The sequence below is a fragment of the Dreissena polymorpha genome, chromosome 10 (genome assembly GCF_020536995.1).
Source record: "Dreissena polymorpha isolate Duluth1 chromosome 10, UMN_Dpol_1.0, whole genome shotgun sequence".
NCBI classification, from domain to species: domain Eukaryota; kingdom Metazoa; phylum Mollusca; class Bivalvia; order Myida; family Dreissenidae; genus Dreissena; species Dreissena polymorpha.
In genome coordinates this window covers 41,342,355-41,369,575 of record NC_068364.1, presented here as the reverse complement: position 1 = coordinate 41,369,575, position 27,221 = coordinate 41,342,355, and the positions used below count along the sequence as shown (strand labels likewise).

The window sequence follows — 27,221 nt, the reverse complement described above, 5'->3', positions numbered from 1 at the left end:
TTTTAAATAAATGATGTGTCTTAATTCTGCAGTTCCTAGGGTTAAGCAATGCGTGTAATACATGGAAGAGAACGGTAAGAGCCAAGAATGTTTCATCCAAGGGAGCTAAAGCCTCCTTACCAATCTTCATGAGAGATTTTTTTAGGACTGTGTTGAGGGAGAGGTCTAGACTTTCCTGTACATTCTTTATTATCATTAATAGCCCACAGCTTACTAGTTTGGTTTAAGAATAATGTTCATTTGTTATCCCCACGCTTTTTGAAAAAAAGGTGGGGATATTGTGGTGATCTCCGCCGTCCGTCCGTCCGTCTGTCTGTCCGTCCGTCTGTCCGTCCGTCCTGGCCACTATCTCCTCCTACACTAAAAGCACTAGAACCTTGAAATTTACACACATGGTAGCTATGAGCATATGTGCGACCCTGCACTATTTGGAATTTTGATCTGACCCCTGGGTCAAAAGTTATAGGGGTTGGGGTGGGGCCGCGTCAGAAATTATCACTCATTTTTTTAGGTTATTTTACATTTACTTCTTTATTTCTACACCGATTCACTTCAAATTGATACTGGACCTCACCTATGACAATACGGTCAATCTCAACCATGCATGGCCCCATTCCCAACCCTGGGGCGCCCCGCCCACATAGGCCACACCCACCAAAAATTTCCATTTACTATAATTTTTTCATTTCTACACGGATTCACTTCAAATTGATACTGAACTTTTGTTATGACATTAGGGTCAATCTCAACTATGCATGGCCCCAATCCCAACCCTGGGGCGCCCGCCCACATAGGCCACACCCACCAAAAAATTCCATTTACTATAATTTTTTCATTTCTACACGGATTCACTTCAAATTGATACTGAACTTCTCTTATGACATTAGGGTCAATCTCAACTATGCATGGCCCCATAACCAACCCTGGGGCCCCGCCCACATAGACCACACCCACCCAAAATTGCCTTTACTATAATTTCTTCATTTCTACACCGATTCACTTCAAATTGATATTGAACTTCTCTTATGACAATACAGTCAATCTCAACTATGCATGGCCCCATTACCAACCCTGGGGCGCCCCGCCCACATAGACCACACCCACCCAAAATTGCCTTTTACTATAATTTCTTCATTTCTACACCGATTCACTTCAAATTGATACTGAACCTCTCTTATGACAATACGGTCAATCTCAACTATGCATGGCACAATTACCAACCCTGGGGCGCCCTGCCCACATATGTCACACCCACCCAAAATTGCCTTTTACTATAACTTCTTCATTTCTACACCAATTCACTTCTAATTGATGATGAACTTCTCTTATGACAATACGGTCAATCTCAGCTATGCATGGCCCCATTACCAACCCTGGGGCACACCTAGGTCAAACATTCGGCGTGGGGATACGCGTCGGCCTCTGCCGCGCCATTTCTAGTTTTATTGTTGTTGTTTTTTAACATTTTAAGAAAAAGTTTAGCCGATTTGTTGTGATCATTTAAACAATACACACTTTCATTTAAGGTAGGGAGACTTACAAAAAATACATTAATTCTTGTTAACTCTTCCTTCCTAACACTTCTTACCAATCTTCATGAGAGATTTATTGAGGACGGGGTCCAGGGAGGGATCCAGGCGTTCCTGTACGTTCTGCAGAAGAACAGGGAGCCCAAACTGGATGGCCCCTTCCAGGGTCCGCATGTAGTCCGTCTGCTGCAGGTCAATCACCTTCAGGTTCTGGGGACAGGAAAATTTTATTAAAATCAATACAAAACAAAACACAGATCCTTGCAAAAACATATGTATTCACTAAGACAAACAAACTCTCAAATGTCAACCACAAAACACAGCTATGCCAAAAATAACCAAGATACTGACCAAATTAAATAATTGGCATTGCCAAAAAATCATGTTTTTAATGCTTTGCCAATTGATAAAGTTTAATTTAATTAACTGTGCCTTCTTTCACCAGCTAGGTCTTCACTTTAGCCAGGCTCGCTAACGCACGAATGCAGGCATAACACGCCATATTTCTGCTCAATACCTATTTAAAACACTGGTTCTTGAGCAGAAAGAGTTTTTAAACTATTTTAGTAGTGACCTTGACCCAATTACCAGCCCCCAAATGGAATGCCACAAAATGTATGTGCAATAACTACATCCAAACTAAAGTTGTTGTTTTTCTCTTTTCATTTGACCTTGACACATGACTGTAACCAAACTGGCAGAAAATGCCCAAGTAAGATCTTGATTGACCAAAGTTGGTGCATACAAACTAAGTTATTGACAGAAACAGCATATTTCACTCCGCCCCAAGCTCAAAACCTGGCAAGCCATTTGCCAATCTAATAAACTAGAATTTATAACTTCATTGAGAACCTGGTTAAAACACATATTGACCCACAGAACAGACTGTGACCATATAAAACCCCCCCCCCCCCCCCCCAAAAAAAAAACCTGTATCAGAAATAGGCACTTGACCCTTTGTACATTTTTTTTTAATCCCTTTCTTACTCAAAAGCAAAGTGAAAATAGCAATTGCAAACAGCATAAAACCAGAACAGCCTGAGAGTAACTTGCACTCTGCTCAGGTTTTATGCTGTTTGCTGCTCATCAGTATCTAAGGTTTGGAGTTGAAGCCTTAAAAACTTGAATCTAGTAAGAAAGGTCTTAAATTAAATATAACTTTCTAAGGGACTACAAATGCGTAAAAATAAGTATCTAAGTGGTAAAGGGATAAGACTGATGACTTCAGTAAGTGGATAAGTGTTATGCTATGGCCAGTAGTTTCAATTAGCTTGTGTGTTGGAATGTTGGCAATTATCAACAGTTTGAATCAGACACTGAGGAGAATGGCCGTAAAGAGAATTTAGTTTTAACCTATTTATTTTAGCTTGATTGCATCGAAAACCTCAGTTTCTTGAAACTCTCTCGAGTCCATTTCCTGGGACTAGAACCAGTACTTGGCGTTTCAGGGGGGGGGGGGGTCTTAACAATGCACCAACAGTGGCGATCCAACACGTGACCTCCTGTTTGCTAGGCAGACACCACATCCAATACACCACAGGACAAAGAGAATATTATGACCAATTCTAACTCAAGTTATGGCTGGCTGGGGATCAAACCTGTGATCCTAAGGTTTATGGTCCAGCACTCTCCCAACTGAGCTAGGCGGCCCAATATATAAGACATGTCTAGACTTGATTATAAATATCAGCAAGAGTTGTTACACAAAGATATTAACTTGCTGTAAAACATGAAGCTGATTGTAGTGCAGGCACTCTATAAAGGGAAAACTTTAGTGAAGGGTATAACAAAACATTGAGATATATTAAGGCATATATTCAGACATATATATATTCACACTCGTGATACAAAAACAGAAACTTGTGTACATTAATTATGTTCAATTGATATTTTACTGAATTTCAAATACAAAAATACAGTATACCTAGTTGTTCATGGAAAATGACAAATAATTATAATGATTACATCTCAGGTACAACATTTGACAACAGTTTGTTTTTTCCTTACATTGAAAGGATTCCCTTCTCGTAAACTAAGCTAAAAGGGGTAAATTATATATACCAGTAATTAAAACGAATGTATAATATTAATTTTTAAATTCTATTATATTTGAAAAAACATTTTAATACTTTTTTAAACAACATGACTTAAACTACAGCCTGCTCTCTCAGTTATGTTTTAAGTTATTTCAGACAGCAATTTATGGATTACTGGGAATGAAAAAGAGTCTCTACACTTAACAGTGATGAAATACTAGAAGTTCCAATTTTATCACTAGAGAACTGTGAAAGCAGTATTTTGCAATACTGCAAATATTTAATGCAGATTGCTGCCACCAACAGACTCACCTATTTACTTTCCATCTACGCTCTCTGAAAACTTAATTTGTGGGATTAAAATAAAAACTGAGTTCCATTTCAATTGTTAAACCTAGTAGCTTTGTGTCGGGAAGCATAATGACATTATGAATACTATAAAAAGAGTGAGCCTCATTTGGGAAAAAAACTGGTCTAAATGCATGTGCTTAAAGTCTACACAGTCTTATCAGGGATGACACTTTCCCCCTAAATTAGTGTTCATTTAGAAGAGACGTCCTTAAAAAGTTTTTGTTTAAGAATAATATTCTAAGTGATAAAATAACAAATAACATTTTTCAACTGTACCCGGTGAGGCCTCCATGTTTTTGATCCACTTGATTGCCTGCCCCTGTGGGTCCACCATGAGGGGCCAGCGACTGGCACTCGTCACTATGACACCGTTCTCCGTGGAGAAGGAAGCTGTCGCTAGGCAACCCCTGGATGTTCCAGTCACGGACATTCGTCGGCTTGGCCATGAACTTGCAGAAATCAAATCCTGGGTCACACGGTACACCAAGTTTCTTCACCTAGGTTTGGAAAACAAATATACTGTACTTTACATTGTATATCAAGCAAACCATGTATAACGTCCAACCATGTATAATGGGCAACCATGTATAACACCCCAAGCATGTATAATGACCAAACAATGTTAACGACACACCAAGTGTTACGCTCAATCATTTATAAGCGAAACCATGTATAACACCCAACCATGTATAACACCCAATCATGTATCATGCTAACCATGTATAATGTACAACCATGTATAATGTCCAACCATGTATAATGCACAACCATGTATAACACACAACCATGTATAATGCACAACCATATATAACGCACAACCATGTATAACGTACAACCATGTATAACGGCCCCACCACGTATAATGCCCAACCATGCATAACACAACACCATGTATAAAGCACAACCATGTATAACTCACAACCATGTATAAACCCCAACCATGTATAACATGCAACCATGTATAATGTGCAACCATGTATAACGTACAACCATGTATAACACTCAACCATGTATAATGCACAACCGTGTATAATGTGCAACCATGTATAACGCACAACCATGTATTACGCCAATCATGTATAATGCCCAACCATGTATAACGCACAATCATGTATAACGCACAATCATGTATAACACCCAACCATGTTTAACGCCAACCATGTGTAATGCGAAACCATGTATAACACCCAACAGATATTTAAATGCCAAAATGAAGAGAATGAACATGATACATTTTCACAAGTTAGCAGCCAGAATGGCTTACGCGCACCAATTATTTAAATGAATCTTGGGGGTCTAACAATGCGCATAATACATGGTAATGTACAATAGTAGATGTAGACTGTTAAGCCAAATTATTCTATGATTTACAGAGCAGACTAATGAAATAAAACATTACGGAAATATAAGAAATAGAAACACAAAATTGCTATTTATGCTGATTGAATTATCCTTATTTACATAATTATTTCCTTACCTCCGCTAGCCAGACTTTCTGCACCAGTTCGTCACGGTAGTTTGACAGGAAGGGTGTTTGTTTGGCTGTTTGTATTAATGTTGTTGTTTTTGTATTAATGTTAATTTGGTTGTTTGTATTAATGCTTCTTTGGTTATTTCTATTAATGTTTGTTTAAATGTTTGTATTAATATTTGTTTGGTTGTCTATAGTAATGTTTGTTTGGTTGTTTGATTCATGTTTGTTTGGTTGCTCGTATTAATGTTTGCTTATAAAATAATTATTTATGTAAACTGAAATTTTTATATTTCTGTATTCCTTATTCAGGAAACAGGAAAAACTATTTATACTTAAACAGAGAAAATAATAAATAAACAGTTAACCACCAATATTTCTGTATAAACTATCGGAAAAACTTAAAATAAATTAACGGCAAATGGTCTATACACCAAAAGTAAAAGTAATACATTTATAAATTTTGCTACTGATACTGTTAAACACCGATATTAAACCACTTAAATTTTCCTTCTAAAAAATTGGCAGCAAAATGTCCATACCTGATACCAGTTTAGCGGCCCTGTCCAACATGAGTTCGGTGTGTGCAGCCTTCCTCTTGAGCTCCTCTTTCTGGTCCTGTTTCTCCTGGTACTGCTTCTGCAGTTCAGCCATCTTGGACTCAACCTGGACATGGTAGGAAGCTATTATGATTCGAGCCATGCATGTGTGTAAAATCTTGTCCTAGATTAGCCTGTGCAGTCCACATATACTAATCTGGGACGACACCTTTGGCCTAAACTGGATTTTTGCTAAGAAGTGACTTCCTTTTAACCAAAAATACAACTAAAATGGAAAGTGTTGTCCCTGATAAGCTAGCGAAGTCCACATATACTAATCCAGGACGACACTTTTGCCCTAAACTGGATTTTCGCTAAAAAGAGACTTCCTTTAAACCAAAAATACAACAAAAGTGGAAAGTGTTGTGCCAAATTAGACCAAGTTTTGCTAGAGTGAGACTCGTATGATTTTCATCATGACAACACTTCCTCTCAGTGCAAATTTTTATTCAAATCAGCAATCCCCTACCAACTGAGCTAGGCTGCCAAGTGACCAGGGGTGATACAATTTAAACATGATTTTCCTCATGACACTCTCTTGGATTTAAAGCTTATTTTAGCTAGATTTTATTAAAATCACTTGACTTTTTTAGGCATTATTGAGGGGAAAAACGAGTAATCTGTGTAAAGACTGGGTGGTATGAACAAATTATATACAAACACATGTACAAACTTACCTCAGCAAGTTTGGCTTTTGCATCACTGAGCGCGTCCTGTTTCTCTTTCAGTTGAGACATGGCCGCATTCAGTCGTTGTTTCTTAGGCTCAACAACGCGATAGATCCGTCCGTACACCTCCATAGCGCGGACCCACATGCACAGCGACTTGGCTGCTGAGGAGACTCGCCCTATGATCTCTGGTTGAAAGTCCGTCTGGGCTACGTACTGCCCAATTTTCTTGAGGACTCGGTCAGTGATGTTGTCCTTGTCAAAGTCCATGAGCTGCTTCAAGAAATTCTGGTCACCTGTATGAGTAAGCTATTTATGAATATTCTTTACAAAATTCTTAATCCTGTGTTATCATTTATTAAAAGTAGTTGTTTTTTTTATAGATTATCACAATTAGGATGAGTATGATATTTTTTTTAATTCTTTACAAAATTATTAATCGTGTGTTTTCATTTATTAAAAGTAGTTTTAATTGTTTATCACAAAGTATGAGAATGCTATCTTTGAATATAATCTTTAAAAAATTCTTAATAGTGTGATTTCATTTATTAAAAGTTACACGTTTAATTGTTTATCACAAAGTATGAGTATGCCATTTTTGAATATTCTTTACAAAATTCTTAATCCTGTTTATTAAAAGTAGTTTTATAGATTATCACAAGTTATGAGCATGCTATCCTTGAATATAACAATCATGTATCATCATAGAATGTTCATAATCATATATTATCATTGAATATCTTTTATATATCATTGAATATTCTTTATATATCATTGAATATATTTTATATATCATTGAATATCCTTTATATATCATTGAATATCCTTTACATATCATTGAATATCCTTTATATATCATTGAATATCCTTTATATATCATTGAATATCCTTTATTTATCATTAAATATCCTTTATATACCATTGAATATCCTTTATAAGTAATTGTCACCATTTAAAATTTATTGGTATATTCATTACCGAAACAATTCAAATTAATTCAGAAATAATTGACTTAATGAATACAAGTATCCGTGTACACATAATTATCATATATGTTTAGTTCTAACCCTCACACACATAAATATCTGTGGTATAAGTGACAAAACAATGGAAAGGGTAACATACACCAGAACAAACAAAGCTCCACTTACCAATGATGATATAAAATAACCCAGAAAATCTGTATTCTACATTTATACTTAGTGCCATAAAATGATGTTCAACATATGTTTTGTTCATTTAATTTGCCATGTTTAACCTTCAATGAATGGTGCCAAAAAAAAAACTTAAATAAAAATGAATCCCACTTTTCTGTTTTTTTTTCATTCAAATCGGGTCCAGTAATTGGCCCAATTCCCAATGGCAAAAAGAATATGTTTTTACCAAACAGGAGCTAAAAATTCCCAATGGAAGATTTTTTTTTTTGATCTAAATGTTTTGTTCAACTCCCATCCATATAACTAAGTTCAACCTTAGTAAATATAATACTGAAAACACTTGTTTTCTCAATTTTGAAGTCAAAACGCTGCTTATTTTCCCAATCCAAAGGGACCCCGCCCCATTCCCAAAATGGTGAAAAAACCCACTGCTCTTGGAAAACAGGGCTTAATAAACATGCATAAAGTTTTGTCCAACATTAGGCAAATCTTGGCTGATACATTACGCCTAGAGTGGATTCTAGAGTGGATTTTTTTTAAAAGAGACTTCATTTTTACAACAAATACCATAAAAGTGGAAAGTGCCCTGATTAGCATTTGGAGACTGCACAGACTTATCTGGGACAACACTTTAAAATGCGTTAAGCCCAGTTTTGTCAAGAAAAACTCCCAAATGATGATCAGCAGTATATTTGTTCATTTAATTTTTCTATGTTTGACCTTTATTCAATAGTTAAAAAAATCCACAGAAATAAAAAAATCATATTTGTTGCCAAAACAAGGATACCCTCAAGGATTAAAAAAAACACCTTAATTTTGAATGTTCTTTTTTTCATATCGGCTATGTAACAAACCAAGCTGTCGTTTTGACTCCGCCCAAGTGGGTTCCTGTCCCCGTAAAATCATGACGGCTTCCATAACCTTCTCGACCAACACTGGCGGTCGTCCGTATGACTTGATTTCCGTCATATCCTTCTTGTTCAAAGATTCTAAGGCCTGATGGGTATCAAACGAACATTGTGAGATTCAGTCAAGCCATGTTTGTTTTTTGTACTTAATAAAGCCATTCCCTGGTAAAATGGGGCTTATTGCATGTTCGTAAAGTGTCGTTCAAGATTAGCCTGTGATATCCACACAGGCTAATCAGGGACAAAACTTTCTGCCTAAACTGGATATTTGCTGAGAAGAGACTTCCTTTGAAAAGCAGAAAGTGTCGTCCCTGATTAGACTGTGCGGACTGAACAGGCTTATCTGGGACGACACTTTACGCTCATGCATTAAGCCCAGTTTTCCTACAGCCAGGCTCATTCATTTTTGTAACAGGTTAAACCTACTGTTTGTTTTCCAGCAAATAGACCTACAGTAAATGTGTGTACAATTGGCAATGGTTCCTTGTTTATAAAGATCTATGTTTTCATGTAAGAGTCTTAATTTGTTGTTGATGATGTAATTACCAGTTCTTAACTTAGAAATTTATGGTTGTTTATTTTTCATTTCAAATAATGTTCAAGGTAAGCAAGAAGTAACAATTCATTTAAAATCTGAACTGATTGTTTTTCATTTAGTGTATGATTACATTAAGTGTATGTTCAATATCTTTGTTTTGTATATAAAAACATTATGGCATTAAATATGACAATTGTTAGCATATTTCAGACATTTATAAAAAGGAAACCATTACCAATTTTGCTGTGAAATAACTTAAGAAACAAGAAATTTAACAGTTAGTGTTAGTAACAAATTGGTTTTGCAATAAACAATAACACCCCTTCAAACTGTGTATACAAAAAGCAAAATAAAAACAACATAAGAACTCGGCCATTCACAAAATAATGATTTCAAATGTTAACACAAAATACCCAAGATGATGTTATTTTTAAAAACATCTATAACTGACAACAATATTAAATTTAATGTAAATTTTCAAGTCAAATAATATGACAATTGTGTTATTTTATTTTGTGATAAATGCCAAGTTCTCTCTGCGTAAAACTAAACAAGAAGGCCACAGTCCAATGCAAAAAGTAACAAAAAAAACACAAGAGGGCCATGATATCCTTATAGCGCTCCTCCAAATTCAAGGGTACAACAATTAGTATATATTTAACCTGGTGTTCTTGTATTGACTTCAGTTGTAAGGATACAGTAAAATATTCAAGCTAATTTTCTCAATATTAAGGTCACAAAAAGGCACTCATTTAAAGTGGGAGAAGTAATTTTGAAGAAAAACCTTTTGACTGAGTTTTCATCGAGATTTAATCATAAATGGGGCTTTTAATGTGGTGAAGAGGTTTTTCAAGGACTTGACCCAATAACCTATTTTTTTACTACACTCAACCCAGATTCTAAATTTGCCTAGATATTGTCAAGATGAACATTCCTTAAATGCTTTATCAAGATTAGATGGTAAATATGGCCTATAGAGTGGAAAAAATGGTAAAGGTTGACACCGCATGACACACAACGGACGCCTGGCATTGACTGAACACAATTGCTCCCCTTAACAACTTTGTGCTCAGGTGAGCTTTAAATACCACACATTTACATTATTTAATATCTGTATGTCAATTCTATTATCAATTTCAAATTTAATAATGAAAAATAAATTAAAGAATGGTTAAACATATATAGTTATTTTCTTTTTGTATTGTACTGTGACCAAAAAACTATGTCTGTATAAAGATGATGTTTGATTGGTTCATCGTAAAAATGTGTTTGCTATAAATGCTGTTTTCTCTGGGACAAAAATGCAAATCATTATTCTATAAAGCTCAAACAACATTTGTCACTACATTAACATACAAATCTGTGTCTGTCAAAAATATTGCCACCATAAACAAAAGTTGAAACCTTTAAGCATCTTTATATCTATACTAATTAATTAATGAAATTATTAATTTCTTGAATTCATATAGATGTACATAATTAATATATAATTATATTACAAAGCCACCCATTGTTAGATAAACAACAATTCCGATGCTTGAAGATTTCAACTTAAACATGAAGCTCAGTATTATATGAAGTAAAAATAAAACTACCGGTACAAACTCTAAATAGACCTGTGATTTTGCATGATTTATTTGTAAATAACTGCGTTTGAGCTTAAATGGGCATATAGACAGCTATTAAAATATTACATTAATAAATAAGATTAATATGTTCAGTATTTAAAAAAAGGTACATTTTTTTCTATTAAGAAAAAAAATTATCCCTAGAACATTTCATGAAAAGTGAAAAACAATTTGTGTTTGAATTATTTGAAAAAATGTTGATATGCAGATTTAACTTAAAAGAGGAAATATCTGGAAAAATATATTACATATTATTCAAACTTCACATAAAGACCTTGCATCAGAAGCACAAGATAGTATCAACAAGAAACAATTGAAGCTGCAAAACAAAAGCATCTGGGTAAAAACCAAAAAATACAACTTGGGGGTCATAAACATACACTCTCTGATTAAAAATGCCACACCAGATGACAAGTGCGTGAAGCCCCAACCACCGGCGTGTAAAATCGTGAGACTGGGTGGGGTGGGAGGATAAAAACCAACACAAAAGCCAACAAAAACATGGAAAAAGGGTAAACACGTCTCCGTAACCCAAGCATTGTGAATTACCGAGCTGTCGTTTGGCTTCGGACCATGTGGGGTCCTGACCGCGCAAGATCATAACCGCTTCCATGACCTTTTCAACAAGGGTCGGGGGTTTTGCATACGATTTGATTTCAGTCATGTCCTTCTTGTTCAAGGATTCTAAGGCCTGTTTATGCACAATGTACGAAATTGTAAAAACTGCCGAACATACACTTTCTGGTTTAAATAGTTCTTGCAATAGCATACTAAAAGGAACTTTAAATCAGATGTTTCCCTGTGAATAAAAAGGTCAGTTAAAACATACTTCAAAGCTTGAGCCTCGCACAGTTTATATTTTTCTCAACCCTTTACCACTTAGGTACGTATTTTACCACTTACCGGTAGATACATACTTTACCACTTAGATATGTATTTTACCACTTAGAAACATATTTTACCACTTAGATACGTATTTTACCACTTAGATACATATTTTTACGCATTTGTAGTCCCTTAAAAAGTTAAATTTAATTAAAAACCTTTCCTACTAAATTCAAGTTTTAAAGGCTTCATTTGCAACCCTTAGATACTGATTAGCAGCAAACAGCATAAAATCTGAACAGACTGCGAGTTACTCACAGGCTGTTGTGGTTTTATGCTGTTTGCACATAGCCATTTTCACTTTTCTTCTGAGTGGGAAAGGGTTAAGTGACAAAAAATTGACATATTCCTTAATTTCACCAATGCATGTATGATCCCTGTTTAAATTGTTCTTATAATCATATAATGGAACAAAAATTAAAACGTGCTTCCCTGTGAATAAAGTATTAATTAAAACAAATTTTTTAAATAAAATTCATTTTAATTATTAAATACTTACCTGTTATCGTATGCTTATACTTTCCAAGGGGAAATAACTCATCCGGAATTTTAACTGGGAATCCGCCACCTCAATACCGTAATACAGGCCAGGTTAAACATAGTGCAATGCAACCTAGCCAAAAATCGGTAACCAACCCTCAATATTCTTTCAATATATATACAAAAATATTAATCGAATAGCAGGGTGGGAGGTGGGACTTACCGATAACAGGTAAGTATTTAATAATTAAAATGAATTTTATTTAAAAAATTTGTTTTAATGTCATAAATACTGACCTGTTATCGTATGCTGATTTTGCAGCTGCGGTGGGAAGGTTCGTATATATTTTCCCAACACAGTAGAACCCATAAACAGGGTTATCAGCTAATGATATCAAGTAATCTTCGTTAAAACGGTATTAATTATGACTTCTCGGACAGAGTAATATGTCTATGTCGTAAAGAAGACACTACCGTTAGTGAAACCACAACAAGCCCAAACGTATACAAATTGTATTGTTGGCACTTCAGAAAACGAAGATAAAAAGATGACAAGGTGGTCGGATTCCTCCAGTAAACAGCTTAGAGCACGTCAAAAAGTGGGGTGTGATTAATATATGCCCACAAAACAGACAGAGCTCTTAATTCATGCGGTCAGATCCTAAAAAGGAATGAACCCTTAGATAGGATAAGATTAACTTTCCTTAGTCGAGGTCTAACCCCGAGAAATAGAACCGCAGACACATCTCCCCCCCCCCTTTTTTGGGGGAAATGAAGAGTGTCTTTGAGAACCTCGAATGGACTTCTGACTAACACTGCTGAGATAGAACTTCAAAGCCCTGATTGCCCAAAGAAGTTTATCCTCATCTTCATGACTACCAGTTTAAGAAAACTTGGAAACTTGAAGGTAGAAGCCATATAGAGGACTTGATATTAAGCAAGGAATCCTGGCTGACACAACAAAGTGAAAACGACAATAGATCCAACTGGGATTGGTCGTATTCAACAGAAAAAGCATGAATTTCACTTCTCCGTATGGTAAAAGCCATAATAAGAAGGAAAACCGTCTTAAAATTATATTGGAACTGTTAATAAGCCTGATGAAAAAGGTTCATAGGGAGCTCATTAAGCATCCCAACATGTTACACAAGTCAAAACCGCTTAAGAAGGTAAAGGAACGAAAAACATAGTGTTGATGTTCCATAGTTTGGATCAGTTCCAAAATAGGTAAGACAGCACAGAGTTGCGATGACTTACACAAAACAAGGTATACGAAAGCATAATCTCTATCCTTTGATGAAGAAAAGAACAAATTTCTTATCATCAAGAAAAAGATGAGAAAAACCTCTATGTATCTAGCAGAGTGATTAAGGTAATAACTATGCTCTCAATTACCCAGTAAAAAATGAATTTCCATAGAACCTTTATACAGTTCTGATGGAATTATCCTTGCACAAGTAACAAGGATTGAAACTCTAACAGAAGAACGTTCTTCTGTAGAGATAACTAAAAGTTATTAATGGCCAGACATGAAGTGGCACATGTTTGGATCAGTAAAAATATGTCTCAATGAGATATGATATTTGACATGTGAAGAAGTTTCCTGAAAATAATTGTACAGGAGACTTAAAAGGTCGTAGAACCATAATCCCATGGTTCATTAAGTATATTTCATGAAATTATGGCAAAAACTCAGTTATTGCAAAAACTCACCAAGAAGGCAAGATATTCCAGTTTATGTCAATGGACGAATGTATAACAATCGCACACCCTGCTGGATCGATTTCTGTGAACTGCATTGTTGACGTTGCTCAGCATACCGGTATACACTGCGATATACGATCGCATAACGCTAATAACTAGCGTTTGATGATAAACAACATTCTTTGATATACTATGTACACCATGCAACTCGTCTGCAACTTCACTGCCGCGCATGCGCAATTACATTATTCAACCCAACGGAAAAATAATTCGAAAGAAAGAACTGCAGGACAAAACGTCCAACAGGGCGTTGAGACGAACTGGTTTGAGAAAGACGATAGAGAAAATTTGTTGTTCTTGCAAAGAACGAATAAGTTCCTGATTTCCAGTTACAAGGAGTGATAATATGATCACCTCCGTGTCTGTAAGTAAACCACGACCGATGTGTGATAGTTGAAACCATCACAAAGGAATCGTGAAAATGTGTTGTAAATGAAAAACAGCTAAACAGAATTTTCGCTTTTCAAGATGTAGATGTGCAGGTGATATTCGTTAGGATACCACATAATTGAGAAAATCAAGATACGTTGTTCTATGTGATCGTCCATAACCTTATCTGCTCACATCTGTATAAGATGTAAGGAAGGTTGTGGTAGAATAAACTATATTCTTGCCAAGATAATCTTCTAGTCTAGACACCACTGAATAGTGGTAAATAATGACAAAAAGATGGAAATCCGTGTCATTAAATAATCCCGAGACGAATACAATTATCTTAAAAATAAAGCTGAAACGGACGTAAGAAAAGACGTCTCAGCAGAAGGACTGGTGACCGGACCGGTAAATACCTACCGGTGACCGGAACCATTTGTCAAGGATGGGTGGGCAAAGAAACCACGGCAAGCCGAACTTTCCCACTCCAAACACACTTGAAAATTGGTAGAATAGGACAGTGTATTAACACTTATAAGTTTATGACCTATCTACAGAATACAGCCTCTTCTTGAACCAATAACAGGCGCCTTTAAAATCCTGGATAATACAGGTCGCGAAGTCATCGATTTGCGAAGTACGGAAATATGATTGATAGTGGTACCTCCGGAATCGGAGGTGTGATGGCAGAAAAAGGTGAAAACCCTAGGGGTAACCTTAAGCGGGTCCACGCTTGCCGGTAGAATGCATGGAAGTCTTAAATTCTGACTTGATTAATCCATTTACTTCAAGACTTCTAACCGGGACGAATTCCGAAAGGAATACGACCAGTTATAGGAAGACGGCCTGTTATGGCCAGAAGTGTAATAGAAGAATAACTTTAAGATGAGGTCCCTCCAGATCCTGGATCTAAGATCTGAGTTCAATAGGTCCTAAGCCATCTACAAGACTGTAGCCGCTATGCGGTCAATCTGATAGGCAATCCTATGTATCGGAACTCTTGTTGATTCCAGTAGCTTAAAAATATGCACTGCCGTAGGAGCAATAGAAAAGCAGAAGTCGATACAAATGTCGTCTTGCTAATCCTGCTAGCGTCATTAATGTGTCCCAACTGTTCCGTGACACTGACTGCAAAGTCTGTAGCCGACAGGTAAAGGCGGTTAAAACAATTCATCCTTCGGGTCTCGAACATAAAATTAATAGAGGTCAAATAGTAATGTTCGACCTCAATGCTAGTCTCCGAGCCCACTTCAGCCGATCTATCTGCAAGACCAGTAGTCTGCATGTAGCCGGTTGAGATAGAAGTACAAATAACAGATAGTTCATGATTTGGTAACCGTCGCCAGTAGAACATCAGTATTGAAAAACCCAAAAAGTCATGTAGATTGTTGAATCCATAAAATATAGTATTCAATACAATCATAGCCAGGGGTATACAACTATGTAATGTAGACGATACCCGTGATACTAAAAATTGACCGATGAAAACACAGTGGAATACCGGTAATTGGTAAGTGGTGATCGAACCGGACCGGTCAATGACCGGTAACTGTAGCCCGGTGAACGGACCAGTCATAATATGACCGGTGACGTTACCAGTTAAAGACCGAAAAATGGTGGAATCCATATGTTCTGTTATCAATGTCAAGCACTGCTCGGAAAAGAAGATCATGCCAAAAAAATCCAATCCGATGGCGATGAGACATCACTTATTCTGACCGGTGATCAGTGATCTGTGATATGACCGATGAATGGTGACCAATGTCCGGTGATCGGGACCGGTATAATATAACTGCGTCAGAATGGAAATATCTGGTGCAGAAGAATGACCATCCACGAAGTCATCTGATAATGTTAACCGGAAAACAACAGTAGATTATCAGTATTAATAGGCATAAGTGTCCTTGTAGTCGTAGTGGAGAAAAGAACAGCTTATCCCGAAGCCTGAATGTTAAACGAACTAGTGTTCGTATACAACTACGGCTCGGTGACTGCAACATGTGTGGATGCCATAAGAAGAATCATCACACGTGGAATGGAGACATGATATTCCTAAAGGAATACAATGGAGAACGTCGATATGACCAGTAGGTTCATTAACGCCTAGGTGAGAAGTGGCGACATCCATATAACTTCGATGCCGAAATATTGTTCGGCTACGCTGGAAATATTGTCTTCTACAATATTGTCTCCGTGAGCATTGACATGATCGCTTACGAGCGTATCAACGCCGAGAACTGCTCAATGAAGGAGAGGTATGTTCGATAACTATCCAGTGGTGCTCAATGCAGTCCGCTGATGTCTACGTGAAGGTTGACGACGTCCTCGTTTCCTGCGATGTCGAGATCTGGATCGGCCGAGATGTGGATCGGCTGCGATGAGACCGAGATCTTCTAGAATAACGTCTCCGTGAGTGACGACGTGATCGCTTACGAGAGCCGCGACGATGAGAACTGCTCGACAAAGAAGAGCGTGTCCGATGTCTAATCCTTGATGAAGACGATGTATTCAACGAAGAATAGGAGAATAATTCAATGAAGAAGACCGAGTTCTTCTTCTTGACCGGTGACTGGTGTTATCGGTGGCAGGCCTAACTGATGACTGTTGACCGGTGAGCGGAGCGGTGATCAATGACCGGACCGGTGACCGGACCGTTGACATGACCGGACCGGTGACATGACCGGACCGATGACATGACCGGTGACATGACCGGTGACCGGACTGGTGACCGGACCGGTGATCAATGACCGGACCGGACCGGTGACATGACCAGTGACCGGACCAGTGACATGACCGGTGACCGGACCGGTGACATGACCGGTGACCGGACCGGACCGGTGATCAATGACCGGACCGGTGATCAATGACGGGACCGGTGACATGACCGGTGACATGACCGGTGACCGGACCGGTGACATGACCGGTGACCGGACCGGTGACATGACCGGTGACCGGACCGGTGATCAATGACCGGACCGGACCGGTGACATGACCGGTGACCTGACCGGCCGGTCAGACGTCGATCAATGGTCCGTGATCAACGTCCCCGGTGACGTACCGGTCATACCATGACCAGTGTTGTCACCGGATAATGACCGTATGGCGGATGCCAAATGGTCCGGCATTGGTCGATGTCCTTGACCAATGCCATCGGGCAAAGACCGGCTGACGGGTGTCGCCATATGGTCTGATGTTGACCGACTGTCTAAGAGACTTAGCATAGTATGGTCGCGATCGTGCCCGATTCCCGGTGACTGATACTGCAACTATCATCCATGATCTGCGAAGTCACCGGGTATTTATCCACTCTTGTTTCTGCGACCATCATGTAGTCGAATATATGAAAAACAAGAGCAAAGCATATTCAACCATAAACTGGTCACAGACCAGATTATCATACGGCACATAAAATCATTATTGGACCATAATGAAAATTATAATAATACTGCCGTAGATCATAAATTAAACAAAAGTTTAATTAAAAACAGATGAAAAATAAAATGATGATCAATTAGATTGTCATACGGAACGTTAAAATCATTATTGCACACAATGGCAAATGATAAACAATCTGTCAATAGAAGAACACGCTTTGCACGATCTCGTAACACATTAGAAGAACATGCTTTGCACGTTCTAGCAATGTATTAGAAGAGCACGTTTTGCACGTGGTCGTTCGCGCCTGAAAACACCCAGCATGGTAGAAATAAACCATTGTTCGAACAAAAAACAAGCATGGCTTACCTTTTACAAATGAAACAAAATCCATTAAATCCACACAAATTAATCCGAATGAGAAATAAAAAGATAAATAACACAATTTATCTATTCAAAACCCCAATCAACCAAGTGAAAAACAATATTTTAATTCAGAGCCGTAAAAGACACGTATACACCTGGTTGATCAGGAAAGAATATTGAAGGTTGGTTATCGATTTTTGGCTAGGTTGCATTTCACTATGTTTAACCTGGCCTGTATTACGGTATTGAGGTGGCGGATTCCCAGTTAAAATTCTGGATGAGTTATTTCCCCTTGGAAAGTATAAGCATACGATAACAGGTCAGTATTTATGACATTAAAACATAATACAGAGAAACATGCTCAAACGGAAACTAAAGCATTTGAAAATAATTGTTTCCGTGCACAGTGCATAATAATAAAATACATTTATTTAATCAGTCCATGTTTCATATCTTGATTAATTCAACCAGTCAACATTATTTCAGTAACTTAACCAAACGTCTAGCGTACCCTGATGGCTTCTTCCAGGGCAGGCAAAGCCTCGTTAAGATCGCTCTGGGCCAGGTCCGCCATGTGCTGACACTTGGCCTCCTCATCTGCAATCCTCTCACTCTTCTGGGCAACTGACTACAAGGTAGAAAACAATATGGCGTTTTTTAAAGTGTAGAGTAACCTTGGTGGCAGTAAAGAAAACAAGATAGCGTGTTGAAGAGTGAAGTGTGATCTTGATGGCAGTGCAGAAAGCAAGATGGCATTTTCTGAAGTGTAGTGTAACCTTGACTGCAGGGTAGAAAACAAGATGGCGTATTTAATGTTAAAGTGTAACCTTGGCTGCTGGGTAGAAAATAAGATGGCATATGTAAAGTGTAGTGTAACCTTGACTGCAAAGAAGAAAACAAGATGGCGTATTTAAGAATGTAGTGTAACCTTGACTGCAGGGAAGAAAAAAAGATGGCATATTTAATAGTGTAGTGGAACCTTGACTGCATGATGGAAAACAAGCTGGCTGTGTTTAAAGTGCGAAGTAATCTTGACTGCAGGGTAGAAAATAAGATTGTATATTTGATCCTCACTCTGAGAAAACAGGGCTTAATGCATGTGTGTAAAGTGTAATCTGGGATTAGCCTGCAAAGTTTAGTCCCGGATTGGCCGGTGCAGACTTACCATACAGTTAGATTACAGTCTGCACAGACTTATCAGGGACGACACTTTCCACTTTGACCTTTTTCTTTGAAGTAAGTCTCTTCTAAACAAAAATCTAGGAATTTCACTTTCTATACAAACTGGATTTTTTATAAGAACTGATTTCCTTTCAACCAAACATTTCGCAAAAGCGGGAAGTGTCATTTCTGATTTGCCTGTGCGGACTACACAGGTTTATCTGGCACGACACTCCATGCACAAGCATTAAGCCCATGCAGTTTTCCCGAAACGAGGCTCTTATAGTCACTAAACCAACCTTCTGCTGTTCATCTGCCTCTCGTTTCTGCCCCACAATGATGACAAGATATTCCTCGCACTGTTTCTGGAACTGTGCCACCTTGGTTTTCGCGTCCTCAAGTTCCACCGACATTTTCTCGACTTTCTCTCGAGTCTCGTCAATTTTGCTTAGACCGTTCTTAAGTTTGTTGGCTGCATCTCCAAGCTCTTTCTTCTTTGAAAACAGAAGTCTGAAAAAAACGAGAACATTTAATTTTTGATTTGGGCATGAAAGTCTGAAAACTACAGGAAAATTTAAGTCTTTATTTGTGTATGGGAGTCTAGAAAATACGGGTTAATGTAAGTCTTGATTTGTGTATGTAAGTCTGAAAAGTTTTGGAACATTTAAGTCATTATTTGTATATGTAATTCTGAAAAATTCAGGATTATTTAAGTCTTGATTTTTGTATGGGAGACGGGAAAATACGGGAACAAGGGAAATACAGGAACATTTAAGTCTTGATTTGTGTATGGGAGTCGGAAAATTGTGAAAATTTAGGTCTCATTTGTTCCTAAAGTGGGGAGAATTTAGGAAAATATAAGTCTTGAATTGTAATGGGAAGGTGGAAAATACAGGAAAATGTAATTCATTATTGGTGTAGTGCAATGATTAAAACGTTTGAAGCAACTCGCTCAAAATAAAAACAAAACAATAACAAGAACATTTACAAAAGTATTAACAAGAACATCCCTCTACGTAAGAAGGTATTAACAAAATGCTATCTATTTGTTTATTCATCGAATGTCCTGCATATCAAAGTCCATGGGACAAAGGAATATCAAACATTGCTTTTTTTACCTGTTTCTGTAAAATAATGTAAATTTAATTCTAAATGAGTGTATTGGAGAATGAACAAAATATTTCAATTTTAACATTTTCCCTTTTTTTGAATTTCAATGAAAAAACTGCTTAGTTTTGTCATTTTCATAAAAAAACTTTCAAATCTGTGAAATGAAAAATGGATTGTTCTAAGTTTAAACTGCTCAAGCGTTAATAATTTTTCCAAGCAGATGTCCCCTTAAAACGGCCCCTTCATGAACATTAAATTAGTGAGGCCCCGCTGTGAGCGTTAGAAAACTTACTTCTTGTAGCCCGACACCAGCTCTAGGTAGTTAGTGGGGGTCACATAATTGTGACGCTTCATTTCCGCGTACATTTTTGTGGAAAAGTCTGACACAGACTTGTGCATGATGGAGAAAATCTTGGCCAAACTGCCCTTGTGGCCGTCCTATGAAACAAAACAAACGCAAACATAACTTGTCAACATGTGGAACGAGCAACGTGGTAATAGAAATAAGCAAATAACAACTTGAAAAACAAAAGGAACAAAGGGTCAAAACAACAATTGTGAGCATTTTTGTGTAAATGGATGACTCCAAACAGGGCTCTATTCAAACAAAGGGATATTGGCAATTTCATTTATACAAAGAACAAACATGGGAACCATACTTCACACACGAGCCCAATTTTTTAACAGGTGCCATGCATTCAAGGCAAAGAACAGACATGAAACGAGATGTAAAGATACTAAATTGCAACTCAACCAAGTTGTTCACAAAAACAAATATTTAAAACTAAGATCTGTTGATTTTGCGAATTCTTTTTAAGTTTTTGTTTTAAAATTTTGACTAAAAATAACATCAGTGGGTGGGGAATGTTCAATTATTTTTTTAAACATGACACAAAAGGTTAACTGTTAAAAGATCATAGTTCAAAACAAATAACATCAATTTTAGCTTTCAATTTGATAGAGATTATGAAATCTCGCACACCTGTGCAGTCTTTATAGCGCATGAATAGTTAACAAGGGACAAAATTGTCACAAAACCAGGTTTTCATTGTGAAAAAAAATCTGATAAAGGGAGACAACTCAAACTGAACTTTTGAAATGAACACACAAAATTAACCCCCTTTGTAAGTTTCTTTTAAAATAAATCTATTTTTAGTCGTGGCGACCTTGACATTGGAGATATTGACGTGATTCTTTCGTGCAACACACCGTCCCATGATGGTGAACAAATGTGCCAAATGATTTTAAAATCTCATAATGAATGACATAGTTATAGCCCAGACAAGCTCATTTATGGCTATTTTTTACCTTTGAACTCAAAGTGTGACCTTGACCTTGGAGATATTGATGTAATTTTTTCGCGCGACACACCGTCTAATGATGGTTAACAAATGTGCCAAATGATTTTAAAATCTCACAATGAACGACAAAGTTATGGCCCGGACGAGCTTGTTCCGCCCGCCCGCCAGGCAGCCCGCCCGCATTCGCCAATCTAATAACCAGTTTTTTCCTTCAGAAAACCTGGTTAAAAACATTATGAGATTGCCCATCCCTTAGTTTTAATAGATACCGGCTATTAACACTGCAGAGTCAAAACCTAACAACAACGGTAACCATAGAAACTGTATAAATGGTTACCATAGAAACTACATACCTGTTAACCATAGAAACTGGGTAACTGGTAACCAAAGAAACTGGTTAAATAGTAACCATAGAAACTACATAACTGGTAACCAAAGAAACTGGGTAACTGGTAACCATAGAAACTGGATAACTGGCTATACTTTTTGTATCCGGATACAAGCTCAAGGTAGTTCATAGCGGTCACATAAATATGTCTCCTCATTTCCAGGTAGCTTTGCTGAGCCATTTGACAGCCAGATTTATGCATCGTGGCAAAAATCATCCCGACTTTGGGGTACCACACTTTCTATAAGCAGAGGTCAGCTAATAACTGGTAAACAGCTAAGTACTTGTACCTACAATATTTTCTGATAAGCTCAATGCCTTTTTTTAAGGCGTTTAAGGACGCTACAAATTGAATTGATATAATATTTTTTACATGAACAAACTAATATTGACTGTTGTAATAGAAAAGCTCCTTAATATCAATTCCTAATACACAAATTGTAGCAAAACTAATACCTACAATAACTATTATATATCTGCCCTATATGTCATAAATCATAATGGGTCCCAATTTTATACCCTCTTCATCTTCATTCTCAATCAAGACTTAGTAATTCTTAACTGGGGCATTTGTCTGCCGCTTTCAGTGGAGTGTCTAGGGACCATGACTACCCCCTCATTCCATCCAACCCTATAGACTCAAACGTGGCCCCTTTTGCCACCCACCTGTTCTTCACTCCCTTGAGATTCCTCACAGAAGCCTGCATCCAATTTCTTGCAGAGTGTCTAGGGGCCATTACTGCCCCCTCCCTTAACCAAACCATATGGACCCTAATTTTGCCCCTATCAAACCCACTTCTTCTTAACTGCCCAATGATTCAACTTCCAGTAGATCATCAAGGGTCCATTACTACCCCCCTTTGGCCCCTTCCTATACCCACCTCTGCTTCACTGCCCAATGATTCTTCACTGAGGTATTTGTCTGCCACTTCAAGTAAAGCATCTAGAGGCCATTCGCTGAACCAGTCTATAGTTGTGCAGTTCACAAACGCAGGGTACATACGGATGCGATTTCTGAAGAAAAGAGTTTATAATAAAACCCAAAGATATTATTGCAGCTCTGATATTCTTAACTGTAAATTAAGATATAAATATTAAATAATTAATCACTAAATTTATTAAAATACATCACTTATTTACAATTGTATATCCCTAAACTTTAACAAATAGATAGACAGGTAATTTTTGTATGTGGGCTGACAAACAAATTGAGGGACAGAGTGACTCCAAAACGCACAGTCTCAATATTCATGAACAAGGGGTGGGACGTGTGGCGGTATAATAATCTTCATCCTTCCTGAATGCGCAGACAGGTCAAAATTGAAAATTACTATGTCAGAGTGTCAATCTTTTTTTAAAAGACTGAGATAATTCATTAAACTCACAAAAAACAATTCAAATACCACAAAGCTGTTCTTGGACTTAAAACAACGAAAAGATGTAGATCCAAGAAAACACACTTCCAGCTTTAATTACGATCAGGCTATAAATGGTGCCTTTGTTAGTAGCAAATTGTCCAAAATAAAGAAATATGTAATAAGAAGTGGTTATATAGTAAGTTTGACTCAAAATTTATGGAATCAGTCAATATTTCAATTTAAAAAATATTCTTATTTTGAGACTTAACTCTAAAAAAGGGTTGGAGGATACGGGCCCAGGAAGCCCAACATATTATTCTGGTAAAATAATATTTTAAAATAAACTGATCAAAAATTTAAAGTAATCAATTATGGGCAAAAACCTGTTTGTCCAAAAATTCAGAGTCACGAAAAAAAAATGTTTGGCTAAAAATGGGGTTTCCGAATACTGGTAGTGAGTGTCTAAAAACTTAGAGTAATTATGGTACTTCAAGTAAATTACAGTTTTAAGAATATTCTCTTATTTTAAGACTGAAGTCTAAGAAAGGGTTGGTGGATAGCGGCCCAGGAAGCCCTACGTACCTGAATGGCTCCCCCACAGGGCTCATACACAGAACCACATGCAGATTGGCACGCACTCTCTCTATGAGGAAGGCAAAGATACTCTGTGGCGAGTTGTCGATACCCGCCTTCTTTGCCTCATCTGCCAGTGCATTTTTCACCTGGATAGATAAGATATTTTAGCCTCACTCTTGGAAAACAGGGCTTAATGCATGTACATAACATGTCGTCCCATACTGACATATTCAAATAAAGCAGAGATAAGTCAGGATTTTGCAATGGGAAAAGGAAGGGAGGCAAAATAATGCATTATGTTTGATGATTTATCAAATTAAGTTATCCCATTGAAAAATCTCATATACCATCCCTGCATAATTTAGCTAATATAGATATATTTTTTTACGTTGGCATGCAAAAACACAAATTGGGCTTGTATGTTTAAACAACTTCACCAATGAGCCTTCAAATATTAAAATGGCTTTTCAAGAAATTCTCCTATTAAATGCATATGCCAAATCAAATGTGCATTTACGAGAGGTTGACTATTTAAATTACAGAGCATTTCTTTCACATAATAACTTATAGTAAGTATTGAATTCTCAAAGAGCAAAAATCACCTTAGTCTTTAACCCTTTCAGTGCGGGAACCGAATCTTGAAGGCCTTTGCAAACAGTTTGGATCCAGATGAGACGCCACAGAACGTGGCGTCTCATCAGGATCCAAACTGTTTGCTATTCTGATAATATTATTTGAAAAAAAATCAAAGAAAATGCTAATTTTAGAAATTAAGCAGACGACATTTTAGCAGACGACAAATTTCCCAGCATGCAAAGGGTTAAATTAGCTTCAATAGACATGACTCTGCTAAGGGTGCAATATTAAGTAAACCCCACAACTGCTGTTGATATTAATAGAATATCATCACTTCAAATAGAAATCAGCAAACATATGAGCCGTACTCTATGAAAAGGTTGTTTAATGCATGTGCGTAGTGTCGTCCCAGATTAGCTTGTGCAGTCTGTGCAGGCTAATCAGGGACATCACTTTCCGCTTTTATGGTATTTGTTATTTAAAGAAAGTCTCTTTAGGAGGAAAAAGTTGTCCCTGATAAGCCTGTGTGGACTGAACAGGCTTATCTGGGACAACACTTTTCGCACATGCATTAAACCCCCTTTTCACAGAGCACAGCCCATATTAATAATCTAAAAATCATCCCTGAAAATTATCAACCCAAGTACCTCCTCAAACTCGTCTGCCTTGTACAGGTTGGGCACCTCCCCACTGCTGAGGATGTTGTTGATGTCCTCCAGGAATCCTTCCTCCACCACCTGGATGTCATTGAAGAGGAACACCGTTGGCTTGTTGTCCACGCCTGCTTGGAAGTACAGCTTCCTCAGATCTGAAATAGGGCAGGGCTCAAATTGAACCTTGTTCTAAGAAAACTGGGCTTAAATTGAGCCTTGTTCAAAGAAAACTGGGGTTAAATTAAGCCTTGTTCTGAGAAAACTGGGCTTAAATTGAGACTTGTTCTGAGAAAACTGGGCTTAAATTGAGCCTTGTTCAGAGAAAACTTGGCTTAAATTGAGCCTTGTTCTGAGAAAACTGGGCTTAAATTGAGCCTTGTTTTGAGAAAACTGGGCTTAAATTGAGCCTTGTTCAGAGAAAACTGGGCTTAAATTGAGCCTTGTTTTGAGAAAACTGGGCTTAAATTGAGCCTTGTTCTGAGAAAACTAGGCTTAAATTGAGCCTTGTTCTGAGTAAGCTTGGCTTAAATTGAGCCTTGTTCAGAGAAAACTGGGCTTAAATTGAGCCTTGTTCTGAGAAAAGTGGGCTTAAATTGAGCCTTGTTCTGAGAAAACTGGGCTTAAATTCAGCCTTGTACTAAGAAAACTGGGCTCAAATTGAGACTTGTTCTGAGAAAACTGGGCTTAAATTGAGCCTTGTTTTGAGAAAATAGGGCTTAAATTGAGCCTTGTTCTGAGAAAAGTGGGCTTAAATTGAGCCTTGTTTTGAGAAAACTGGGCTTAAATTGAGACTTGTTCTGAGAAAGCTAGGCTTAAATTGAGCCTTTTTCTGAGAAAAGTGGGCTTAATTTGAGCCTTGTTCTGAGTAAACTGGGCTTAAATTGAGCCTTGTTTTGAGAAAAGTGGGCTTAAATTGAGCCTTGTTCTGAGAAAACTGGGCTTAAATTGAGCCTTGTTTTGAGAAAACTGGGCTTAAATTGAGCCTTGTTTTGAGAAAACTGGGCTTAAATTGAGCCTTGTTCTGAGAAAAGTGGGCTATATTGAGCCTTGTTCAGAAAAAAACAGGGCTTAAATTGAGCCTTGTTTTGAGAAAACTGGGCTTAAATTGAGACTTGTTCTGAGAAAACTGGGCCTAACCCTTTACCACTTAAGATACATATTTTCACGCATCTGTAGTCCCTTAGAAAGTTATATTTAATTTAAGACCTTTCTTACTAGATTTAAGTGGATAAGGCTTCATCTCCATACCTAAGATACTGATGAGCAGCAAACAGCATAAAACCTGAACAGACTGCACGTTACTCGCAGGCTGTTCTGGTTTTATGCTGTTTGCACATAGCCATTTTCAATTTGCTCCGGAGTGGGAAAGGGTTAAAGCATGTGGGTAAAGTGTTGTCCCACGACACTTTTGCCCTTTTACAGAATGTTTTGATAAAAATGAAGTCTCTTCTTAACAAAATCAAGTCCAGGTGGAAAGCTTTGTCCCTGATTAGCCTGTGGGTACTGCATTGGCTAATCTGGGACGATACTTTCAGCACATACATTCAGCCCAGTTTCCTCAAAAAGGAGGCTTAAATCAGCATGAGTTTGGTCTAAAAGGATTAGCACAAGACAGTTTAGACAGCCTCTTCTTCAGGGGTGACAACCTACTGGCTAACTGGATTGTTCTAGTAGAGTTGTCCCCCATAAATTAAGCTAAAGTTTAAATGTGTACAAATGCTTGATTCTATGTTGGAAAAGTCTGATTTCTCCACAATTCTGAAGTTTGTTATTAGAAGATTAGCTTATACTGACCATTTTTTTGAACTGCAATCAAATTGCAGTTCAAATATTGTTAAGAGAAATATATATATAAAACAGAGCCGTGTTAGCTGATCTTGATAATCTAGCTAAACTTAGCAAAAAAAATAAAAACATATTTTTAGTGCAAAATGATGTCTCCTCTTGGTATAAACAACATAATTTTTGTAA

At 37.4% G+C, this 27,221-nt stretch overlaps 1 pseudogene; it reads right to left on the bottom strand.

Moving 5' to 3' along the window:
• The window catches only part of LOC127847671 (dynein axonemal heavy chain 2-like), a 133,590-nt pseudogene that overhangs the window by 17,592 nt on the left and 88,777 nt on the right, over positions 1-27,221 (bottom strand).